The following is a 26,645-nucleotide window of genomic DNA, read 5'->3' as shown; positions in this document are numbered from 1 at the left end:
CCTGCAATTTTTCCAGGGGCACAGTGCAAGCTATCAGTGGATCTACAATTCAGGGGGCTGGAGGACAGAGGCCCTCTTATAGCTCCACTAGGCAGTGCCCCAGTAGGCACTCTGTGTGGGGGCTCTGATGCCATATTTCCCTTCTACACTGCCCTAGCGGAGGTTCTCCATGAGTGCTCTACCCCTGCAGCAAACTTCTGCCTAGACATCCAGGCATTTCCATATATCTAGGTGGAGGTTCCCAAACCTCAATCTAGGTGGAGGTTCTCAAAACATAATTCTTGACTTTGTGCACTTGCAGGCCCAACATCACATGAAAGCCACCAAGCTTTGTGGCTTGCACCCTCTGAAGCAATGGCCTGAGCAGTACAGTGGTCCCTTTAGCCATGGCTGGGATGGAGGGCACCAAGTCGCTAGGCTGCACAGAGCAGCAGCGGTGCCCTGGGCCCAGCCCACAAAACCATTTTTCCTTTCTATGCCTCTGAGTCCCTGATGGAAGGGACAGCTGTGAAGGTCTCTGACATGCCCTGGAGACATTTTCCCATTGTTCTGGCGATTAACATTGGCTCCCAGCTACTTATGCAAATTTCTGCAGGCAGCTTGAATTCCTCTCCAGAAAATGGGTTTTTCTTTTCTGTTGCATCTTCAGACTGCAAATTTTTCAAATTTTATGCTCTGCTTCCTCTTGAATGCTTTGCTGCTTAGAAATTTCTTCTGCCAGATAGCTTAAGTCATCTGTTTCAAGTTCAAAGTTCACAGATCTCTAAGGCAGGGAAAAAATGCCACTAGTCTCTTTGCTAAAGCATGGCAAGAGTGATCTTTGCTCCAGTTCCCAACAAGTTCCTCATATCCATCTGAGACCACTTCACCCTGGACTTCACTGTCTATATCACTATCAGCACTTTGGTCAAAACCATTCACCAATCTCTAGGAAGTTCCAAACTTTCTCACATCTCCTGTCTTCTTCTGATCCCTCCAAACTGTTACCTCTGCCTGTTAAGCAGTTTCAAAGTCGCTTCCACATTTTTTGGTAACTTTGTATCAGTACTCCACTCTCCGTAGTACCAATTCACTGTAGTAGTCTGTTCTCACACTGCTCTAAAGAAAGGCCAAAGATTAGGTCATTTGTAAAGCAAAGATGTTTAAATGACTCACAGTTCTGCATGGCTGGGGAGGCCACAAGAAACTGACAATCATGGGCATCTCTTCACAGGACGACAGGAGAAGAGGCAAGCAAGAGAGGAACTACCAAACACAAAACCATCAGGACTCTTGAGAACTCACTCACTGTCATGATAACAGCATGGGGGTAGGGGGAACCATCCCCATTATCCAGGTCTCTCTCTCAACACCTGGAGAGAACAATTCAGGATGAGATTTGGGTTTGGGACACACAGCCCAACCACATCATGGTGTCTCCTTAATCCACAAACAATTGGTATTGGACTTAATTCCTTTACTTTGTTAATGAAAGACCAGAGGTTTGGTCTAGGTCCTGATGCTTACCACACAGAAAGCCGGACACTGAGATGATGAGTATTACCAAGGAAAAACGTTTTAATCAGGTGCTGCAGTCAATGAGCTGGGAGCTCAGTCTCAAATTCATCTCCCTGACTGACTGAAACTAGAGGTTTATATAGCAGGGAAGAAATGTAACAGTGTCTAAGAAAATAGGAACCAAGGAAGGGCAAAGAGGTAATCATGGGGAATGAGGGGTCCAGGCTTCTCATGGTAAGGATGTGATAATCTGGTGAGTTTCACTTATTTGATACTTTTTTGAGAGGCTTAAAGGTTCTTTTCTAAGGAAGGAACTCGGATAAAAGAAATGTAAGCGTCAAGCTTGAATTGACCAGAAAGGTCAATTTCTATGTTTATCCAAAAGGACAATCTATGGGACTACTGGGTTGGCTTCAAATTCAGAATAGAAGAATAAAAACAAAGAGTGCTCCTAGTGATGAAAGGACCGGCTTTTAAGCTACGTGTCCGATGTCTAGCTCTTGCTAGGTATGAATCTTTGTGTCAAAGATACGATAATTTTGTTTATTTAGTAATCTTAGTTGCTTTAAAGTTTAGGTGTTGTATTCAAATATAAACAAGAAAAAATATGTATTAATTACAGAAATTTTTGAAAAATGTCTGTAAAAATGTACTCAGAATAAAAGAATAATCACTTAAGTATCACTATGCAGAGATTATTGTCACTGACACTTTGGGACTTGTTTTCACAATCTTCGTTTTATGCATATATAGATACACACATATACACGTAAATGTTTGTGGGTATCAGAAAGAGACAAAAAGAGAGAGAAAGAAATTTATATCGCAAGAGGGTATCACATGACACTTTCTGCTTTTTAACCTGCTTTTCCCACTTTAAAGCCACACTGCAAAGATTTTCTACTGTATTCAATATTCTTTTGCATTATCATTTTTATTGGTGAATAGAATTGATTGTATAAACATGCCACTATGTAATTAATCTCTTATTTACAAGGTTTCCAATTTTCACTAATATTATGCTTCATGTAGATGAGTATTTCTGTATGTCAATTACTATTTCCACAAGTAATTTCCTAGAAGTGAAATGTATGGATAAAGAATATGAATTTTGCAACCACTTTTGATACATACTACCAAGTGGTTTTCAGAAGACAATACCAATTTATAGTTCCTTGGTCAGGGCATTGGAAGTTCCAATCACAACACTAGGTTTTGTCTGTCATTTTATAATGTTTTCTGAGATGACTAGAGAAAAAGATGTATTTTGTGTTAATACATACTGCTTTCATTCCTAATGACAGTGAATTTTTTCATTCCTTTTTTCCTCCCTTTTATCCTTTTGTCATTTATGTTTACTCACTTGAAATCCTCATTTGATACACTGACTGTTCATATTTTTCTCCATTTAAAATTATGGGTATTTCTCTTTTTCTTATTGATTGACATAAATTGCCATTCTTCATAGTCTGTTTATAGGTCTGCTAATGCACACTTTCTATCTTCATCTACGTTTCTGGAAAAAGACAATACAGTAGCATTCTGCACATATTATACACACATCGACATGGGTGATCCCAAGTGAGTAGTTCAGGCTCAAAGACACAATTAAGAAATTAGAAACTAACTGCACAACATTTCAGTAATTGTGTTTTCTAAATAAAGGAGCTGTAGAAAAACATTATTTCTCCTTTTTGTACAACGTCATCAATTCCCAAAGCCTTTCTTGTCATCCATGTATCACAAATTATAAGATGTTAAAAAATAGCTCATTGCACAAGAAACTCGAATTTGTTAAACTGCCGTTTAAGAAGACTTTATACTCCCATGACGTTTTTCATTTAAGCATTACACAGCACTTTACAAATGTTAATTAGGATATTCCAACTGGAAATTGAAGCAAACCTCAAGAGAGTGAAATTAGGCATGGAGAGGCACAATAATTCCTCCCGATTATTCCAGAGCTTCCTTGGCATTTCCATGGCTCACACCCAAGTACCTGGTTTTCCCGGCCTTCATTTTAACCATTAGAGCACATAATAAGCAGGTTTTCTGAAGGGTAAGCTTGGGCTCAGAGAGTAATTAACCAACATTTGTCTAAAACATCTGCCTTGTCTATAAAATATTTTAATGAATATATATAAATACTCAAAAAGTTAAAACTATTAGATTCATTTTTTAGGCCTTTCAAGGACAAATAGAAAAACATGGCTTTTGGAAAAACATGACATTTTGAGAGGAAATTTTCATTCTTTGTGGGATGACTAGATGTTCATCATTCAACCATTCATTTAAAAAAAATCTAAGTAGTTTCTGGAACCAAGTGACAGTCCCTATGCTTAAGACTTGGGTTTAAATAATGAAAAAGCCACTAAATGCCTTATTACAACAGAAAATAATACAAAAATAACAGTTAAATGAATGTACAGTTGCAGAGCTATTAACATGTACAAAATTTTAGTAGAACATGGGGAAGTACTTTTTTTTCTGTTGCTGGATTGAGAGAAGAAACCACAGAATATTTGACACTAAAATGAGTTTTGAAGGATGTACAGGTGTTTAATAGAATGAGTAGGAAAGATTAATGACAGGTGAATCACGTATGCAAAAACAGAGGAATGTGGGCATGCATTACATGTTTTGGTAATGGCAAGTTCCTCAGTTTGACTAAAGTTAGGCAAAGTAGTCTAAAGCCAAGTTTAAAGAGCCTTATTTCACAAGTAAAGGAATTTTGACTTAAACAGCAACAGAACCTATTTATTCTGGGGCATACATACAGAATCAAGATTTTTAAGCAGAGAAATAGAAAGAATATAGCTCATTCACAATGATAACTTTGGAGGCAATACAGACATTATGTTAAAGACGAGAATGTGGGGCAGGAAGCTCAAGCTAAGAGGTTATTATAATGGTTCAGCTGAGAGTAGTGTTTCAGAAACACACAATAACAGCCTTAGACAAAATAAAAACACTGTTAAATCATGGCAGATGACCAGTGAAGCATTACCTAAAATATGTCCACCAGGATTCCAAGCATACTTTATAGTTATTTGCAGCCAAATTTATCAGTACTGGTGATTCTGAAAATACTTTTCCAAAGCATACTACTTATAAAGCCACAGCTGAGTCTGACGACCAAGCCTCTTTAAGGATCTAACAGGAGGAGAGAATAAACAAAACATATGTCTCCTCAATTTAACACTTGCCAATGTAAATGAGCACATGTGCTTTTTCAATGTTCAACAAATTCCTCAAGCCACAGAATGTGGAACTGACACAAAGGAAACCATCAGGCTACAAAGAACGATTTCAGTGAGAGACTTTTTTGCTTTGGCAAGTAGCATAGTGAAACACAAACATTAAAACCCATAGTCCACAGACTGACTCTGACCAGCACCCAAGTTCTGTTTGATGCAGATAATATTAGCCCAAAGACCTCTGTTTAACAGATTTTCCAGTAATGTCCAGTATTGGACATTATTCCCATATGGCCATACTCTACAAGAGCTCTAGAGCCGCTATTCCCCTATGGAGAGGTCATAAGCTCTCCAGGTTACCACTGCCCACATCATCTTTTGTTATTCTGTTCAAACTAAAGCAGGTCTCTGTTGGCAATTTTTATTGATATAAGAGGGAAAAAGCAAACATTCTGAGCTAAAACAAAGCACTGTATCCTTCTGGCTGTTCAAATAGAACAGCAAACAACAGACTTAGAGGGCAGAGAGCACATTAAACGCTGGAGATATTCCTCACTTCCCACAACTCCTATGCCCACTCTCACTGTTTCCTTTCCTTAAAGTTTCTGTATCCACAGATCGCTAGCCACTGGATTCATCTATATTATCTGTGCAAGTCAATAGGTATTTGAGTTGAAACTCCTGTAGGAGCTAAGATCATAAACTTAATGATGAGTCCCAATTCTGCTCATTCATATGAACTTAGGAAATCACTTATTATGTCAGATCCTTTATTTCTGTAGTTATGAAATGGGGCTAACAATACACAATTCACGGAGTAGGTGTTCATTACGATTTGATGGAACCAACAGAATCAATGTAGCATTTTCTAAGTGAAATTAAAAATTATAACATCATATGAATTCAGTAGCGATGTAATTCAGAGGACTATCAGAACAAAGAAAATAAAACAGGTTCTGTTGGCTTATTAAAGTCTTTGAAAAGTGCATCCTGAAGCAACCAGATGAAGATACATTTGCCAAATATATTCAAAGATAGAATCTATTTTTGTCCAGGAAGCTTCTAGAGAACTAAGTTTCTGAGAAACATACTTTGGGATACTAATGATTGAATAGTATCCTTTTTTGGGACATAGCAGATACTTGAGAGTTATTAATTCATTCTTAGAAATGGATCTAGAATTTCTGTAAGGTTTAGATCAAATTCAGTTTTTTCAAGTTTATCTGTGAAAACAAGATGCAAAATAATAACAATAGGCACGCTGGGGACTAGACCACATGATGTGGGGTTGCTCGCTAAAAGAGAGGTAAGAAGCTTTGGCTATAATGATCCTTCCTGTTTTGGGAGATGATCAAATCCACATCATTCTGAGCCACTAGAATAATGGATGTTTGTGTTATCGTTGGTATTTATGGGGATCAAGCTATTTGCTATATTCTGAAGTTATCCAATATAATCAAGTAAATTTGCTACAATTCTAGAATTAAGGAGATTCAATGGGAACATTCTGTAAAGATGGTTCAACCTCTAAGAGACAGCAGGGGGAGGCAGTGTGCCGTGGAATGAGATACGGGGTCCATCTCTGCCACTGTCTAGTTCTGAGACATTGGGAGAAAACCAATTAACATCTGTGAGTCCATATTTCATCATCGTCAAATGCTGAGTTGGAAGAGAAAGGTTCCAGTGATCTTTCAGTTCAAATGTGGTTTTTCTGGGATGAGAGATACATTCTAGTGAAGTTCTGAGCAAATCAAATTTTAGTGAATCAAATCTTATATACCTATAAATTAACATTACATTTTCCAAAAATGCCATTTCTTGCCATTAATTGATCTTCTTGTGGCATTGGATCTTAGCATTTGAGTCTTAAGTTTTGCCCTTGTTTAGCAAAATGTACAAGGACTGCCTGCTATATTTTAAAACGCCTGTGCCGCTTCTTTGTGTAAAGTGAAGAATTTCTACATTTACACGGTGACAGTTCAGATTTTCTAAAATCAAGGTAAACCTAGGGTAAGAAGGACACAGCAGACAGAAAGTCTGTGCTAAATGGAAGCTCTAAATTATAGAAACTTCAGCATGTTTCTAAATCTAAGATCAGAAATTTTCAAGAAGATGTAGATCTTCTTGACACACAACGTTTCTCACCAGTCCCTTTATCAAATTTGTTTTTTTCCCTGAAGGTAAATACTTTCAGTGCTGCATTATACTCATAAGTCCTATCCCAGGAAAGCTCAATTGCCAATGATACTTATAAGATTATATTTACTTCTTTGAGCTAAAATGTAAAGGTCTTTTTCTTTATTTAAGCTCAGCCTTTAGGCTAAATCTTTCTTCCCTTTTCCTTGGAAAGAGAGAGAGAGAGAAAGAAAGATAGGGACGGGGACAAGGATAGGGGGAGGTGGGGAGAAAGAAACCGAGCAGAGTTTAAGGAATAGAAACTTTTACTAATGGATCTGAAACTCGTTCCCTGAATCCTAATCAAATTTAATTTGTCTCATCCATTATTGAACTAGACTTTCCACTTAAACCAAAAGTAAATCATCTTACCTAGAAAAGAATGGACCTTTCTCAGACAGGATAACAACCACTGTTTTTACTTTTCTTTCATCTTTATTCTAAGAGATTCAGTAAGATTATTTACCAGGGAAAACTGCCATTTTGCTCCAGCTCTTTTTATTTGCATCAAAGTGTTTCAAAAATCTCTGAGCATTTTGGAATTCCTAGACAATGGCATTTAACCCAAATATCCATTTTTTTTCTCAAAGATATCATTTGGCTAAATTTATCTAAGACTGAAAAGTAAACTACATGATACTGTTAACTCTTGGAAATCTTGACCTGTAAAACACACTCCTTTTCAGTTCAACATCTATACTCGGGTGATTTTCACGAAAACTGCGCAGGTTTTCTTCAAAATTGTGAATATAATCCTTTTCCAATTTAGTCTCTTGCTGAGGAGTGTTTTGGCTGCACTAGAATACATGAAAAACAGAGGGTAGAAACAACCAACCAGGTGCATCCATGAATTTTTAAACCAGGTCCACTGAAAAACATGCACAACAAAACCTCTCCAAGCACCTTTGGGGTAAAACACCAATCTGAATATTATCCAGTATCATCTCTGTGTCTATACCAGCCCCAGCAGATGGCCAATTTGCTTTCACCACCTTCAGTCCATGCAGCCAGATGCTCCCAGATGGTGGCTTTTTCAGACTGCATCTCTGATTGTGCAGTCCAGACACCCAGGGAACAGGGCAACCCCAGAGTGGCACACAGATGTAACAAGTAAAAATAACTCACATAACCCTCTAAAATATGTTTTTAAAATTAACAGTAGACACAGATGGGCTAAAGTATAAAGCAATCTGACACAAAAAGTTTACTGGACCTTTCCTTGAAATATGAGTTACCATTTCTTATGGGTCCTGATATGATTTGGCTGTGTCCCTACCCAAATCTCATCTTCACCTCCCACATATTGTGGGAGGGACCTGGTGGAATGTAATTGAGTCCTGGGGGACAGATCTTTTCCAGGCTGTTCTTGTGATAGTGAATAAGTCTCACGAGATCTGATGGTTTTATAAGGTGGAGTTCCCTGCATAAGCTCTCTTATCTCGTCTGCCGCCATGTGAGACGTGACTTTCACCTTCCACCATGATTGTTAGGCCTCCCCAGCCCCATGGAATTCTAAGTTGATTAAGCCTCTTTCTTTTGTAAATTACTCAGTCTTGGGTGTGTCTTTATCAGCAGCATGAAAACAGACTAACACAGGTCCTAAAAGGGGAATTGCCTTCTGTCAGTTTATTCATCAATTTCCTGCAAGAAGCCTAGGATGCCTAGATTCAGAAGTGATTGAAAACACAACTATTATATGCATGGCCACAAATGTAACATTTGGCTATAGGGATCAAGCAGGAACTATTACAGGGAGCCAGAATTATCTGCCTGCCCTATTTTTCTACAACTTAGACCAGGCTTTTGATTTTGATGTACTGCTACAACTGGATATATTGTCTCATTTGTAAGACATAATAATAATTTGTAAGAAAAAATAATAATCTATTAATAAATAAATGCACTAGTAGGACTCACCCACCATATAAAGTAATTGCTCATGTCCATGAATCATTTTGAAAAATAAAACAATGGCCAGGTACAGTGGTTTATGCCTGTAATCCCAGCACTTTGGGAGGCTGAGGCAGGTGAATCTCCTCAGGTCAGGAGTTCAAGACCAGCCTGACCAACATAGTGAAACCCCATCTCTACTAAAAATACAAAACCTAGCCAGGTGTTGTGGTGGGTCCCTGTAATCTCAGCTACTCGGGAGGCTGAGACAGCAGAATCACTTGAACCTGGGAGGTGGAGGCTACAGTGAGCCAAGATCGCTCCACTGCACTCCAGCCTGTGTGACATAATGAGACTCTGTCTCAAAAAAAGAAAAGAAAAGAAAAAAGTATATGCTAAATGATACTTACATAAAACGTACATGTGACTGTAAAACTTCCTAAAGGCTGACACCTCTGTTTAACACTTCTGTTAATTGTATACATTTCTAGGATTGTATACAATACCATATATGAGGGATTGCTGTGTCTGTGTGTTATAGTTCACCAACACACCACCAACAGTAGAGACTGAGGGGCCAAAAGTTACATAGGTTCTAGGTCAATCTTAGAAAGAAACAGAGAGTCTCCTAGGCCTTCAGTGGGCTGGATTAGGTGACCTTCCTCTGTCCTTCAAAAGCACCCTGGAGTTAATGCTATCCCCAAATCAATTCTACTTTGTCATTATTTCCTCATTTGCGTATCTCCTCTTTCAAGACTGGAGTATCAACACCACACAGTGAACCTTTCCATCTTTTGTTCACTTCTCTAGGGCCTGTACATAGTAAGTTATTAATCAATGTCTGATGACTGAATGGACAATAACAAATTTTTTAGTTTTATAATATTTATTCATAAATTAACTCATTATGTATATGAACATCTAATGTTCACACACTATCATATTAAATATGTGCTATTCATAATTTTAATGAAAGCAGGAGGGACAAGAGAAAAAACAGAGAGAAGAAAATAAGGAAGGAATAAAGGAAAGAGAAGGAAGGAGCAAGTTTCTAAATAGTATAGTTTGGGAAATTAAAACTTTCTAAAAGTGCTTTATATATTAACCATAATTGGTCTTTTTTTTTTCTTACTAATTCATAAAACATCACAGTCATAACAAACACTTAATAGCCCTTACTATGTGCTAGGCTCATTTAAAGGGATTTGCATATATTAACTCATGTAAACCCATAATTCTATTGGGCAGGTACCATTAGTATAACCATTTTATAGATTAATACACTGAGGCACAGAAAGGTTTCATGACTAGCCCAAGATCACATAGATAATAAGTGACCAAACCAGGAATGAATGTAGTTTAGCTCCAGTGTCAACGCTTTGACCCATTATGCTATATGGCTTCATCCTGAATATGCAAACATTGATTGAGCACTTTCATTCTCAAAGTTCAAGTCATTTGGTCAGGCACAGGAGGGATATACAAGTCTAAGCCACTGCTTTATATTATTAGATCCTTTACCAAGTACATATCAATCTTCTAAGTGGCAAATAGCATATGAAGAGTAAAGACAAAGTCCCAAAAAGACCATATATACCGTAGGAGTACAGAGTCAGAAGAAATGTTTAAGGATGATATAACCATGGAAAGCATTATGAGGGCAAGAAGGTGACCTTGGCTTCAGGGAAGACTTGCATATACAAAAGGGAGAGAAACACACGTACAATGGAATGGATGCTTAGCAAAATTTGAGTAGCGGGGATTACAGGCACATACCACCAAACCTAGTTTGCTTTTTTTTGTTTTTTTTTGAGATGGAGTTTTGCTCTTTTTGTCTAGGCTGGAGTGCAATGGCATGATCTTGGCTCACTGCAACCTCCACCTCCCAGGTCTGAGTGATCTTCCCTCCTCAGCGTCTCACATAGCTGGGATTACAGGCATGTGCCACCACACCGGGCTAATTTTTATATTTTTAGTAGAGACTGGGTTTCACCATGTTGGTCATGCTGATCTCGAACTCCTGACCTCAGGTGATCCTCCCGCCTCGGCCTCCCAAAGGGATTACGGGCATGAGCCACCATGCCCAGCTTGACTTTAAACTATTTTTAAAAACTTCATTAAAATGCTGGTTTGAGTGCTAATTATGATAGAAAGGAAAGAACCATCCTTTACTCAGGAATGATCTTCTTTCTGAGTAGGGAGACTGGGCTACTTCTCTTTCACTTGATCACATGCGATGGCCTCATAGTCAACATATGTTGACACCAACCTAGAATGCAGACCTTGGGCTCAAACCTCTGCTCACCAAATCAAAATCTGCCAGCTTGCAATATTTATAAGAAGCTTAACCAATGTACAAGTAAGTGAAAATCAAGAATGAGGGGAGTATTCTTGATGAAACAGATTTATGGTAACACAGTTATTCATCTAAATACCCAGGTCTTTACAAAGAAGTATATTCTGTGTTACAAAAGGGACACACACATATATGGAAAACAGCAGAGCATCTAACCACACTTAGGAGAGTATTTATTGTAAAGCCTAGTTTTTATCGAATAATGATTTACCTACAGATAAATGCAGAAACTCTGATGCCCAGCACTAGTTTTTATTCTCCCAATACTTCGTACATTTCAGTGATTAGATTCTGTCCTCCTGATAGCATAGCTGAAGTTTGCTGGTCAGACTCCAATCTGCTTTGGGTACTGGTCACGCTCAGTATCTTCTCTCCAACATCTATCAGCTCTTTAGGTCTCATTATCTCAATGACACATTTTGGTGTCTCTCCAGCTTATATATTGTTTACTGACTGATGCGAATAAGGCAGGGAGAGTAGAACCTTCTTTGAAAGTTATGAACAACTAATGAAAGAGTTTCTAAATGTTGTGTCTGTCAGAACTGTTACAGCCAAGGAATGAGATGAGATAGATTAATTACTGTACATCTTCTCCCTGGCTCCCAACCTCGGCTTGCAGCAGAGAATTGCTGGGAACAGTTTCCTATTACGGTTGATTTCTGCAAGGACATTTTTCATATCAAAATCTCCAAACATCTACTGTACAGATGACTCATGTGAACAAAGCTGACATGTGACCATTTTACAATCAGCCTATCTTACAGGTTAAATTCCAGGAGAATATGGGGCCAATATGTGGGGACAGTATCTGAAAAAGAAAGGCATTTCAAAACCTGAGTGTTTCATTAGAAAGAGGAAGTCAGTTGGGCAAGCCACAGGTAATCTAAACAAATTGATGGGAGAGAATGAAAAGTACTCATTATAATTATTGTATCGAAGGAAATCTCTTCATTTTCAAAAATGAGGACAGTGTGCTTGGGGACAAATTTGGCTACTTGCCATATCAGCTGTAGTTTGGAAACATAATTAACAACTGTGTATGGAAATAATTAATCTTGTGCTCTTGGGGAAAATTTATAGTGAAATGTTGTTTTTCAAAACAGACAACTGAGGATAATGTTGTGGAATTTGGACATCTGTAAACATTAGTTGGGAAGGAAAAACTTCTAGGTCAGCAATATCGTGAATCCAGTTTATATATTTTTTGGATGTCTTCTTGGATAAGAGATGGGCAAAGGTATTCTAGCAACACACGTCCAAAAACCATGAAAGAACTCCATTCTAAGAAGCAAAACAACCAGAGAGATCCCTGAAATCCCTCAGAAACCTATGGTCAAGTAATACTATTCTTCAGCGTAGAGGACTTTGGGTTTAAATCATCAAAGCCAAATCCTTTCACAGAAGTCTCTGAGTAAACTTTAGGTGTTTAAAGAGTTTTATCAATGGGGAAAGGGTGTTTATTTCAGCAACTTAGGAATGTGGGAATTCTTTAAATTCTCAGGTGCAGATTCCATCTGCCTCTTAGCCTTTTACAACCAGGATGGTACTGATATGAAAAATTGGTTATTTTATTTTTGACATTCCTGAACCTCAAATTTTCATATTTTAATATGCTTGACTTACACTTGTTTTTGTTTTTGTTTTTTTTGAGATGGGGTCTCGCTCTGTCACCCAGGCTAGAGTGCAGTGGTGTGATCTTGGCTCACTGCAGCCTCTACCTCCCAGGTTCAAGCGATTCTCCTGCCTCAGCGTCCTGAGTAGCTGGGATTACAGGTGCACACCACCACACCTGGCTAATTTTTGTATTTTCAGTAGAGACAGATTTTACCATGTTGGCCAGGCTGGTCTCAAACTTATGACCTCAGGTGATCTGCCTGCCTCAGCCTCCCAAAGTGCTGGGATTATGGGCGTGAGCCACTGTGCCTGGCTTGACATATACTTTCTGATAAACTGTCTTGTTTCAATTCTACAACTTCCATTACAGGTATGTCTTCGTGTCTCATTCATGGTGAGCAATGTAGATCTTACGTTTCTGCTAGGTAGGTTTCGTTTGCTAATTTCTTTCACTCAAAGTCAGCTACCTGATAAATAGAAATGTATCCTCTCTTTCAGAGGTTGTTGCGTCAGACTCCTAAGTATTTGCACTGCCTCTACTCCTGCTCCTCTCTGACTTTCCAAAATGGACATTTAGTCCATTTTCTGCTTAAAATTTTCAATGCATTCCAGTCGTTTTCAGCATAATATTCAAACCCCTCAGCAGGCTGGTAACAAAATCTTTTATGATCTTGCTCCTGCCTCCCTCCTCAGCTACCCATAACTCTATTTCTCATATCCACAACTCCAGGTTCCCCTCATGAACAGTGTATGAGTCTGCAGATTCTCTTTCTCATTGCTGTTTGCTCAGCCAGGCATACATTTTTATTCCCCTCTGAAAATAGCTGAATTCTTCTTTAGTTCCTTAATCTTATTTACAGATTACTTCCGTTGGAATGTCTTTCCCAACTGTCTGTGTGTCTCAAATCTGGGCCAGGTACTCGTCTCATGGGCTTTTAAGGAACGCTGCCTCTTACTTGTCACAACTCCTGGAAGTAAAACATTTAACATGCAATATGCATTTTCCTCTATATTGGAGACTACAGAGAAAATGTATCTGTCCATCTTACCCCATAGCTAGAATATTGCCTCACATATAAGTATTCCATAAGTGCTGGTTGAATCAATTAAAGAACATGACCTTGTTGGAGACAGAGCTGGGGGCTCAGGACAGGACCACAAAATTTTGGTAAATATTGTTGAGTGGCCTAAAAGTAATCTGAAAACTCATGGTGGAATTTGACCACCTCTTCAGATATATTTTGTATCGCTCTTCCAAGTCCATTCATCCCCATCCCAGAATGAAAACTACAAGTCACCTGGTTCATTGTCACTAGTGCAGGGTGTGAGATTGGGTCATGTTCCTTCTTCAACAGAAAACTCTTAACCAGCTTAGGAATGTCGCACCGATAGAAGCAAGGTCCATCTCTGTGAGGCTCTGCCGTCCACTTTGGAAGTAAAGGTGGGAATCGAAGTAGACACAGGAAGCTGGTTTCTTGTCCCTTTGTGGGAGGCCGAGGCAGGTGGATCATGAGGTCAAAAGTTCAAGACCAGCCTGACCAAAATGGTGAAACCCTATCTCTACTAAAAATATAAAAATTAGCCAAGCGTGGTGGTGGAAGCCTGTAGTCCCAGCTACTGAGAAGGCTGAGGCAGGAGAATTGCTTGAATCCGGGGGGCAGAGGCTACAGTGAGCCAAGATTGTGTCACTGCACTCCGGCCTGGGTGACAGAGAGAGACTCTGTCTCAAAAAAGAAGAAGAAGAAAGAAGTAGGAGGAGGAAGGGGAGAAGGAGGAGGGGAAGGAGGAGAAGAAGAAGGAGGAAGAAGGAGAAGAAGAAGAAGAAGAAAGAAGGTACCCATTTATTTTCTCTGCTTCAGGTACATTGAGCGACTATCCTCTGCCGATCCAATATGGAACTTCACATATAGATACTACTCTGGCAGTTTCTACATCCTAGACATTTGGGTTTATTAAGCTACAGTTTCACAGGTGAGGCAACAGGTGAGGAGCAATACCACCATCTGAAAGTTACAAGATGGAAGTCAAAAGCAAGGCAGGGAAAATGTACAGCATTTAATAAGAATGGCCCTCTTGGTGGGGCGCAGTGGCTCACGCCTATAATCCTAGCACTTTGGGAGGCCAAGGCAGGTGGATCACAATGTCAAGAGATCGAGACTATCCTGGCCAACATGGTGAAACCCTGTCTCTACTAACAATACAAAAATTAGCCGGGCATTATGGCACTCGCCTGTAGTCCCAGCTACTTGGGAGGCTGAGGCGAAAGGATCACTTGAACCTGGGAGGCGGAGGTTGCAATGAGCTGAGACTGGGCCACTGCCCTCCAGCCTGGTGACAGAGCAAGGCTGTGTCTCAAAAAAAAAAAAAAAGAAAGAAAAGAAAAAGAAAAAAGAATGACCCTCTTTAATACAGAGAAGCTGCAGGTGAGGATGGAAGGCACTTGTTTTTAGAGGTCCACAGAAGTCTTTCACTTTAATTAGAGGTCAATTAAAAATGTAATTGCTTCAAATTAAGTATTTGTAAGACATTTGTTTCTAACTTCAGATTTTAAAATTCCTTATTAGAAGTACCAAAAATGAGGCTAGGCATGATGGCTCACACCTGTAAAGCCAGCACTTTGAAAAGCCAAGGTGGGAGGATCACTTGAGTTCAGGAGTTTGAGACCAGCTGGGGCCACATTCTGTTTCTCCAAAAAAAAAAAGAAAAATCAGCCAGGTATGGTGGTGCACATTTGTGGTCCCAGCTACTTGAGAGGATGAGGTGGGAAATTGCTTGAGCCTGAAAAGTCAAGCCTGCAGTGATCCATGATTGCACCACTGTACTCTAGTCTGGCTGAAGAGTGAAACCCTGAGAAAGAAAAGAAACTAGCAAAATGAAAATCTTAACAATGTAGTTATAAGAATATTCTTTCTACAAGGTAAACAGAAGCAAGAAACACTGCTTAACCACAACAAAAATTAAAACAGACACAAACTCAATCAGTAAAAATAGAACCATTACAAAGAACAAAAACATATTTAAAATTCATAAAATAAGAGAAATGCTAAATATAAAATACTTTAATAAGGAAGGTGATAATGTAATCTAATTTTGAAATATTTTTAAGTAAAAGAGAAGCTTCAGTCTATGGCCATACCACCCTGAACACACCCAATCTTGGAAACTAAGCAGGGTCAGGCCTGGTTAGTACTTGGATGGGAGACCACCTGGGAATACCGGGTGCTATAGGCTTAAAAAAAAATACAAGCTTTAGTTACCTAGGAAATTCACCAAAAAAGAGCATAGAAATTTCCTAGCATGGTGTACTTGTAAGCAATAGTGAAATATGTGGATCTCTTAATGAACATATATTACAGCAACTCCTGGTACAGAAGTGTACTCAGAATTAAGAGGTCTCAGAAAGAATATCATTGTTTCTAAAGATAGATAACCTATTACATAGGATATAAATGCACTAAGAAAATGGTATTCATTCATATTTACTTTTGCAAACTAGCTACTGGTTTTGTATTTTCAGAATTACCATCCATTGATACCCTAAGATTATGTGTAAACTATAAATATGAGAAAGTGAATTTCAAAACCATTTGTATCAACCTCAGAACCCCATTGTCATAACCTTTTAAGCCTTCCTGAGCGCTACAGACTTATCATTCCCCAGGCCTTCCAAAGGACTTGAAAAGGTATATTATCTCAATATACAGCAGTTAAGTTCATTCACTGTAATCACTTGCTAATGGACATCATAGCTGCAAATTAAACTGAAATGGTGTTTAGAGATAACAAATCAATGGGTCAGATCAAAGGATATTATCAAACAAGTATCACAGAGCCTGATAAGGATGGTAGGAAACTAACTAGAGAGATTTGAAAGGATTAACTCACTCCTTGAAGAGGTACCTCTGATGTTGTGAGGCTAGGAATGTATTACCTTTGGGGCCCCCATGCAGAAAACCAGCAGCTGCAAATTACTACTTAGTTTTATAAAGTAAAGGTCAAGTAAAGAGAGCAGACTGCAGTAGACATCAAAGTAACTACAATATGTTAAGTAGAAAGGACCCCATGACATTTATAGGAGATCTTAAGGTTACTATCCATTTAACTCATTTAAAAAAGATCCTATAATGCTAAATGCTTTATTCCCAGTGCCAAGAAGATTAGACAAGTTGCCCAGGGCCACTCAGCCTGTTGACTCACTTGCCATTTGTAACTTCCAATACTGAGCTCATGCCATGAGAGAAATGATTTATTTGCCCATATGGTATCTAGATGTGGCATTTATTATTCTTTTTCTGAATACATACATATATATCATAATGATCTAAGGGAAATAGATTGTTAAAAAAAAAAAATCATGGAGGAGCCTCTGCCCATGGGTATTCAGAATAACACTAAAACCACAAATTAGCAATCAAAGTTCTGAGGGACTATATCCCATTTGATGACAGAGAAAGCCTTTCAAAGAAAGAAAACTCCACCTTCCCTATTATCCATGACAAATGCATAATTGCTTGGCTCTTTTCAACATCCTGCCTTACTCACTTACTATCATGCTGTAAGTGGAGCTGAGATTCTATATTTTAATTCCCAGAGTCTTGAACACAGTATCAATAAAGGCATGGGGAAAAAAAGCACATATGTTCACCATCCTACTTCTCTTCATAATTTAGTGTGAGATTAATTCAGGAAAACTCAACTAGTTTTCTATCTTATCTTTCGCTTTAGATTACTTCTTTCTTATCTTTCGCTTTAGATTACTTCTGTAAGTACTTAGCTTGTACTGCAGCTTTGGTCAATGACACTATCAAAGGTTTTCTGCTAACATAACCATCTGCTTTGAAGAAGGAAGGAAGGAAGGAAAGAAGCCGAGAGAAAGAATCTGTCAGTCTGGAGAGTGCAGGGACTGCAGATAAAGAACTTTCTCTTTTTATTTATTTATTTATTTTTTGAGACTAAGTCTTACTCTGTCACCCAGGCTGGAGTGCAGTGGCTGATCTCAGTTTAATGCAAACTCTCTCTCCCACGTTCAAGGGATTCTCCTGTCTGTCTCCCAAGTAGCTGGGACTACAGGCACATGCCACCACACCTAGCTAATTTTTGTATTTTTAATAGAGACAGGGTTTCACCATATGGGCTAGGCTGGTTTCGAACTCCTGACATCATGATCTGCCTGCCTCGGCTTCCCAAAGTGCTGGGATTACAGGCATGAGCCACTGCACCCAGTCAGAACTTTCTCCTAATGTTTGTTTGTAGACAAAGACCACATAGCAGCACTGAATGGGAAAGTGTCTTTTTTGAAACTTTAAACTTCTATTTAAGTGGCATTTAAGACATGATAAGATAAATTGTTTCATTGACTAAACTCTGGGACCCCTGATTTCATCTCTCCTCTAAGAGCCCCAAGGCCCTATTGCCTGCCCCTGCTTTTTGAGCTCAAATGTTTATAAATCCATGCAGGAAAAGTACTTTCTCCTGGTTGGTGATTTCTGGCTGTGGTTTTGCAGGTTTTTCACTGAGATGTAAAACAAAGGTCCTGACTACTCAGTCATTTAAGGAAGACTTCCTGGAAACTTTCTGCAAAAGGTAGTAATATTAACAGCAATTGCCCTGGCCAGACTCCATTCCAAGTAATTGCATTCCACCAGGTAGTTTGTAACAAAAGCCTCTTCCCCTGCAGTCTTCTGCATCTCTGCCAAGAATACAGCAGCAGCTGAGCTTCAACTATGTTTGGGTCAAAACAGTTTCTGGAGTGAAGTCATTTAAGGAACACATAAAGTGAGCCCCACCTGCCACAGACTCCTTTGACGTCTGCAGGGATTGCTATATTAGTTTGCAATGTCAATGCATTCTTTACCTCTTCCCATTTGCCAAGATTCAGCTTAAATCTTGTCTCTTCCAAAGAGTCCTTCAAAAGCCTCTCAGGTTGAGATCAACTGCACCCTTTTCAGAGTTTCTTCTACATGGTATTAGTGCCGGGTTTTTGTTTGTTTTGTTTTTTGAGATGGAGTTTCGCTCTTGTTGCCCAGGCTGGAGTGCAATGGCACAATCTTGGCTCACAGCATCTTCCACCTCCCGGGTTCAAGTGATTCTCCTGCCTCAGCCTTCCAAGTAGCCGGGATTACAGGCATGTGCTACCATGCCTGGCTAATTTTGTATTTTTAGTAGAGACGGAGTTTCTCCATGTTGGTCAGGCTGGTCTCAAACTCCTGACCTCAGGTGATCTGCCCACCATGGCCTCCCAAAGTGCTAAGATTACATGCATTGGTGATCGTGCTTGGCCTAGTGCTTTTTTAAAATATTAAATTCAGCCCAATAAATGCATATCCTTATTGTTTGTGACCTCCTGGCCCTCACTCTCATGCAATGAGCTAACAGAATATGTGCTATTATCAATATTTGGAGATAAAGACTGGTGCCCAAAGCTGGGTGGTTTTATGTGCACAACAGAATAGAATATATTTAAGGCAAAGTGATTGAATGCCTTTCGTTAGCTGGAGTGGTAATCAAAATCAGACGACTCCGCTGCCTTCATCCCATTTAGAGATCTTTGTTCTCATTCTGTAACTCCCTCTACTCTAGAGGTGGCAATTTCTTTGCATGTGTTTAGATAAACCAAGTCAAAATAATAACTTTAAGATAAAATCCTCCAGGAATCAGGAAGCAGTTGCCTCTTTTACCGCCAGCTTTAAAGTAAACAAGACATGGGATTCAAGCCAAGTCATCAGACTAAGATTCAGTCTTTGCATGATGATTTTCTTTTTTCTAGACAAGACTTTTTTCTTTCTTCTTTTTTGTTTTGTTTTTGTGGTTATGCGGGAAGGGATGAGAATGAGGGATTTTAGGTATCCAAGTTAAAAAAAACCTTCCAGACTAAAAGTCTCCAACTTCCTAGACTGGAAATGAAGTTGACCTTGGGCTTGGCACAGGGACAGAAGATGCCAGGGATGGAGGAACTCACTCTTCTCTTGGCTGAGATGCTCTGCGGCCAGGCTGCCCTTTTGAGTAGACAGCATGATCCAATCTTTACTGGGCTCCCAGGAAGGCTCTCTCATCATGCCAGGATCCCCCTGCTAGCCCTGCTCAATTCCACTCATCACAGCGGGATCTTGAAAGAAACGACAGCCAAAATGCAAAATGGAGATGAGTGACAGCCCAGCTTTGGCAGCACTGGGGCAGAGGAAGCCTGAGCTCCTGAGTACAAAAGGAGGGGCTAGGAAAGGGGACATCTGGTGGTATCTGGACCATTTATTCTTCCATTAGTTCTACAACCTTCATAGACTCCCCTTCACTATTTAAAACAAAAAAAAAATCTCCAGAACCTGTTTGTAGGCTATGAGCACCTGACTCTCTGTTAAAGTGAAATAACCCTCCTCTGTGTATTTGTGTCTGTCTCTTCTCAAACAATAGACGTTTTCCTCCCTTGTGTTTTGTTATTTCACTTTGAGGCACATCTATCGCTTGTGAATGACGGACAGGAGGCACTACAATCTTGGAATAAAGCATATCCATGACCAACAGCATCTTCTTTCTATGGGTAAGTGAAAATGTTTTAGTTAGCTGGAGCAGTGGCTCACGCCTGTAATCCCAACACTTTGGAAGGCAGAGGCAGGTGGGTCACCTGAGGTCAGAAGTTCAAGACCAGCCTGACCAACATGGCAAAAGCCTATCTCTACTAAAAACACAAAAATTAGCCGGGTGTGGTGGCACGTGCCTGTAATCCCAGCTACTCCGGAAGCTGAGGGAGATAATCACTTAAGCCCAGGAAGCAAAAGTTGCAGTGAGCCAAGATTGTGCCACTGCACTCCAGTCTGGGTGACAGGATGAGGCTCCGCCTTGAAAAAAAAAATTGTTTAAGTTCAGTAACAGGCAATAGCCCACTAGTCCAAACTGCCTTAAAACTACATCAGTCCAAACTCAAAGCAATGATAACCCCCTCTTCACTCATCTTGCAGGCAATGACGCAAGTTAGAATTTATTCCCAAATTTATTTTTTAGAAACACCTGCAATTTTTTTTTTAAAAGTTTTGCTTTCAAGAGCTGTTTGAACAGCAGTTTGTATCTAACAAGCCTGTGTGGAATGCCTGTGTTTCACACCAAGACAGAGCCACTTGCTGTGCTAAGGAATAAAGTTAGAACTCTGGAATAATGGAGTGGAACTTTCAAAAAACAAAATTCCAAGAAGCTCCCCTCCCTGAGCTTAACAAATGTCTTTGAATACACCATAATAGTAGCCTCCCAGGGCTCTGGCAAATTCAATTGCCAGTAAGCATTCTGCGCCATGAAGTAACTAAGAAGTATGAATTCCAGTCCTTACTTCATTCCTAGGTGGAAGAGCAGAGGGGAAAGAGCTGCCTGCATGCCCTGCTCTCCTACTGCACTCCTAAAAGCTGTGGCTACCCATTCCCTTAAATTTCAAATGCTCTGAGCATGTCTGTGTACTCTCTTTCACCCATCCAGCGGCCAAATGCAAAATACAGCTGACTTTCCAGGAGAGAAATCATGAACCTCAGTTTTATGTCAAAGGGACAAATGGAGAGAAAGGGTATAATTTCAAATTGAAACTTCCACTGTCCAGTAGTGGACGCCTAGTTTCAAATGCATAACTTCAATTTGCATCACCAACACCAAGAGCCTTTTCTTTTTTTTTTTGAGACGGAGTTTCGCTCTTGTTACCCAGGCTGGAGTGCAATGGCACGATCCTGGCTCACCGCAGCCTCCGCCTCCTGGGTTCAAACAATTCTCTTGCCTCAGTCTCCCGAGTAGCTGGGACTACAGGCACGTGCCACCGTGCCCAACTAATTTTTGTATTTTTAGTAGAGACGAGGTTTCACCATGTTGACCAGGATGGTCTTGATCTCTTGACATCATGATCCACCTGCCTCAGCCTCCCAAAGTGCTGGGATTATAGGCTTGAGTCACCACACCTAGCCAAGCCTTTTCATTAAAAAAAAAAAAAAATGTAACCAAGAGTTTCACTGAAAAATAATACCTTCCTGTTGGCACAGCTCATCTACATGCAGCAGAATTGTAGAGAGATGGAAAAGGGGCACATGCTTGTTAAAATGCAGATTCTCAGAACTAATAACCCAGAATTTCTGAGAACTAGGCCCCCAGAATCTGCAGTTTAACAAGCTCCCTAGATGATTTTCATATATGCTAAGTTTAAGAACCTCAGTAGTAATGTAGCCACTTTGTCCCACTAATCCCTTGGAAGGTAGCTGGGCATATCTTTAGGATTTTCATGTATACTGGGGAAAGCAAAAGATATCAAAACATTCAAGCAGCAACACTCTGCTATAAATGGCTAAAGAAACAGAAATTACTGATACTGCTTATTTCATTGAGCAGTTGCTATTAACTCCCATGCACCCTTGAGGAAATAACTGTGGCCCTAGGGAGATTATACTCTTTAGTTACCATGTAGAAAATGTGAATGTTAACCGAACGTTCCAGAAAATCTCCAGGTTGCCATAACCTTGCATGGTTACCAGCCTCCTGGGAATAGGATCTCTCCTTTCTAGGGAACTGAGAAAGCCTAGTAGTTCCTACAGAAAAAGCAAGTGCCTACAGATTTAATGGTAGTATATCTCAAAGCTTAAAGGTAATGATAGAGTCACAAGATTTGATCAGAGTCTATGAATAAAGTTGAAAAAGGGAAAGAACAAGTTCTGTCCAGCACACACATGCAATAATGCAACAACCATTTCTCAGCCATGCTTTCTCCAAAAAGTATCATTTAGAGCAATGGAATCTAAGCAGATCCTTACACCAAACATCAGTGAACTGGATTGCTCCTCATGCCACTGGCCATAGATACAGTGAGTAGGATAGATGCATTTCTGATACGCATTCCCTCCAATGGAGAAAAGAAAGTCAGAGTAAACAAATGTATATTTTGAGTAAAGAGAGGCAGCTGTAGGCCACCAGGAAATCTTAAAGTCAGGACAAGAAATAATGTCTTGTTACAGAAAGGGCATGACAGAGTTGAAAAGTACTATGAGGGTCATTTTGTACATTTCCCTGCCACTGAAAATCTATCTTGATTATCACTGGCAACTCTGATCTTAGAACTATCAAGGGCCAGGAGGAAAAATTTATTTTTCTCTATAAAAATAAATATAAAAAATAGCTGGCAGAGGGGACAGTGGGTGGTGCCATGTGCCTGTAGTCCCTACTTACACGAGAGGCTGGGGTGGGAGGATTACTTGAGCCCAGGAGTTCAAGGCTGCAGTGAGCTATGATCACACCACTGCACTCCAACCCAGGCTACAGAGTGAGCCCTTATCTCAAAACAAAAACAACGGAAATATTAAGGAGAAAATCCATCAACTTCCTTTTATCTATTATATTCATTCATCTATGCATTTATTTATTCATTTATTTATTAGCAGGTATTTACTGAGTCCCTCCTAGAAATCAGTTCTGAGACCTGGAGTTACAACAGGGTTTTCTTGGGATCCTCAATATAGAATCTCTTTTAGACTTCTAAAAGCATCAAGCTTATCCTATACATCTGTCAAGGCTGTTATCCAGAAACGATAAGCAAGAAGCTGAGTTATTTTACAGAAGGCAACTTAACAATATGACATAGGGTTTGCCTTTACATTTTCTCTGTGCTTTGTATTTTACCTGAGATTATATAATTCGTATTTAAAATGTGAAATTAATTGAAAATCTACAGAGGAATCAGCCTGAAGAATATTAGTAAAAAGTCACCTTCCAGACAAGAAAACTGGAGCAGTGTTAGGAAAACAGTAAACTATGACAGAAGAACATAGACCAGAAATGCAATGATGGGGGTTCTAGTTAAAGGCAACCAGTCACTGACTAGGTTTCATGTATAAAGCAGCAATGCCTTACTTAACCTCTCCTATCCACCTCACGGTATTTTTGTAAGGATAAGTTGATTACACATTCATACACACAGTTCTGTAACTCTGTAATCATTCTGAAAATATACATGTGGTAAATATATAAGGTGGTCTTTTTATTTTGTCCTTTTTTTTTGTTTTCTTGAGACGGAATCTTGCTCTGTCACCCATGCTGGAGTGCAGTGGTGCTATCTCGGCTCACTGCAACCTCCGCCTCCTGGGCTCAAGTTATTCTCCTGCCTCAGTCTCCCGAGTAGCTGGGATTACATGAGCATGCCACCCCTACCCCAGCTAATTTTTGTATTTTTAGTAGAGATGAGGTTTTTCCATGTTGGTCAGGCTGGTCTAGAACTCCTAACCTCGTGATCCTCCCTCCTCGGCCTCCCAAAATGCTGGAATTACAGGTGTGAGCCACTGTGCCCAGTCTCTATCCCTCTAATAAGTGATATTTGGAAAGAAAAAAGGAAGGAATGAAAGGAGGGAGAGAGAGAAGGAAATAAATGAAAGAAGCAATAAACTGAGCAGTTGTAAATAGGTAATATCCACTTTTAACAAGGCCCTCTCCCACATATTAATTTCAGAGTTATTTGCAATTCCCCCAAGTTAGGTATATATGGAAGAACATAATGAAACACGGGCAAAACTTTGTATTTATAATAAATGAAGTCAAATGGTTTGGGTTTGATAATCTTCTGGGCTTTATTAAATGAGCTTGACCAGTTTCCATTGGTGCCTGGGTAAGAGAATGCTGACTTGGGTCTCTAGGGAGCCAAATGGCCTCCTACTCACCATGTTATACTCCCAGTCTATACCACCGAGGCCTGTGGGATGGGATAAGTGAGATGCTGTGGCTCTTGGGAATTTTTAAGCCCTCATACAAGTATAATCTTCACAAGTCATAAAATTTCAAATAGTAAACAGGAGGAGCGAGGAAATATAACTGCAGAAACCACTTCCTCTGCAGCTCAAACAATTAATTGCATTTTCTCCATGTGGTTGTCGGCACAAAAAGTGCAAGGAGGAAGTGGGAGGAAGAGGCCAGTTCTTTCTCTCAAGCTTTAACTTGCTTAGATCTGGAATTTTAAATCAAACAGGGAAAGGCAAATTTCAAGCACCATTTACTTTTTAGCAAATCAGAACTTCTTGTCTCAATCTGAGGATACTCAGACTTCCTTCTGGGCCACTGTGTTTATATTATGGCCAGTTCCACCAAAATAACTTGGTTGGTAGAATTTGGCTTTGAATCCCATTAAAATGTCAGCAGCATCATACCCTTAGCACAACAGAAGGTAGTCAAAATAGAAGAGTGAAAAAAGTTACAAAGTTATAAACCTTTCAATACCTTTCCATTTTTATTTCCCTAAATTAACACATCTTTAAGGCTACTGGTCAGTCAGAAGTACCAATCTTGCTACAATGAATATCTGTGATTCAGACAAACTACTTTTGGTTCTAAATGCCCTAATCCCATATTTGATTATAGGAAGAAATTTATGTTTAACTAAAAGGTTACAACCTTAGCCATGTGCTGGTTACTCATACAATTTGACAGGTAGAGGGCTCCGCGTCTAATGTCCCACATGCTGGGACTTTGGTCTCTCTGTCAGCTTGCCATAGAGCATACCCAGCTATGCCTAGGGCAGAATAGCCCTGCAATTAGCAGCAAACCATCATCAGGAAGTAATTAGAGAGCTCTGCTGTGTTTTGAAGCTGGGATAATCCTACGGGCAACTTCCCAATTTTTTCCTAATTATTTTATTTATTTAGGGTCATTACTTACGTTGACACAAAAGGTCATTTAACTGAAAATGATTGGTAATTCTGGTGATCTGCCCCTTCTTTTAAAGAAAGCATACATTTTCATTTGCAGGTTCCTCTCTTGTTTGAATAAAAAAAATAATAATAAAAAGAAGGCCAAAATGAATGTATTCCACCAGTTGCACTGGGCATTGAGCCAGAATTATAGCAAGCACTGGCACTGCAGGGGTAAGAGGCAATGGATTTTAATTGGTGCCTAGGGGTAAAGGTCAGCTGTCTTGAAACAATGGGCATCTATGGTAGTAATTGACTGAGTTCTCTGTGGGAGTCTGTAAATGTCAGCAATGTACTTCCAAATGGAAGCACAAAGGGCTTGGACCCAAGGAACAAAGACGGTATTAGCCAGTGGAGAAAATATGTAAATCAGTTGGTTAAATAATGCACTAATAAAGCAAAAGTGGTGGACACACACACAAACACACCACATAACAGAGATCCAAAAGAAAGCAGACTACTTCAATAGCAAATACATACCTTCCTATAAGATCCAACCTCTTTCTCCAGCACAAGTTCAGCTGTTTTCCTGAACAGCCTCAAATCCAAACACTAATTATCTGAGTCAAGTTGGATGGGTTTGTCTCCTAAGAAAAGCTACATCCATCCCAGTAAAATCTGGATGCTGATGGGGATAGCATCTGCATTTAAAGTTGCAGTTATTCTTGTTCGAGGGAATTTGGGCCCTTTTTAGAAAGTAGTAGAAAGATGAAGTACTAGTCATTGGAACACCAGACGCCTCCTGCTTCCCCACAAATGCCTGGCTGCTTCTTTTATTGCTATGTTTTACTCCATTTTTCTCATTTCCTCATCTTTCCCAATATGCACCCACTCCCCTGATCCAGAGCACGTCCCCAGGGTCCAATAAGTTTACAGAGACTGTGTTCTCTAAATCAACGATTTGCATAAACGATCTGTCAAAGGCACATTTTATAAGCTTTAGGAGGCAAAAGGGTAAAATGTGTAACTGATTATTAAGATTTTAGAGACTGAAAGATACAGTAACTTAACCATTCTAAACTATGCTCCTTTCTAACCATATACTTCTCCCTTCTGTGAGCTCTCTGCAGACACGACTCTGTGTTATACATGTCTGTATCTCTACTGGCTAGCAGACGATAAATATTGGTTTAACTAAATTATATTTTTCTGTTGGGAATGTCGTGACTTTATGTTATGCTGATCTGCTCCACTGGTCAGCTTAAGCCCTTTTATGCTGCTTCCCTGACTATT

The 26,645-nt window shown here is 39.6% G+C and overlaps 1 protein-coding gene and 1 pseudogene across 5 annotated transcripts in view; one reads left to right on the top strand and one right to left on the bottom strand.

Moving 5' to 3' along the window:
• The window catches only part of SORCS1 (sortilin related VPS10 domain containing receptor 1), a 591,753-nt gene that overhangs the window by 226,653 nt on the left and 338,455 nt on the right, over positions 1-26,645 (bottom strand). The gene's annotated exons all lie outside the window — the stretch shown is intronic.
• Positions 15,852-15,960, top strand: LOC135274125 (5S ribosomal RNA; annotated as a pseudogene).

This window comes from Aotus nancymaae, unplaced genomic scaffold (assembly GCF_030222135.1).
Source record: "Aotus nancymaae isolate 86718 unplaced genomic scaffold, 86718_ANA_hifiasm-v0.15.2.pri h1tg000010l, whole genome shotgun sequence".
NCBI lineage: Eukaryota > Metazoa > Chordata > Mammalia > Primates > Aotidae > Aotus > Aotus nancymaae.
The sequence above is the reverse complement of the archived record's forward strand: the minus strand, read 5'-3'. Positions and strand labels throughout refer to the sequence as shown.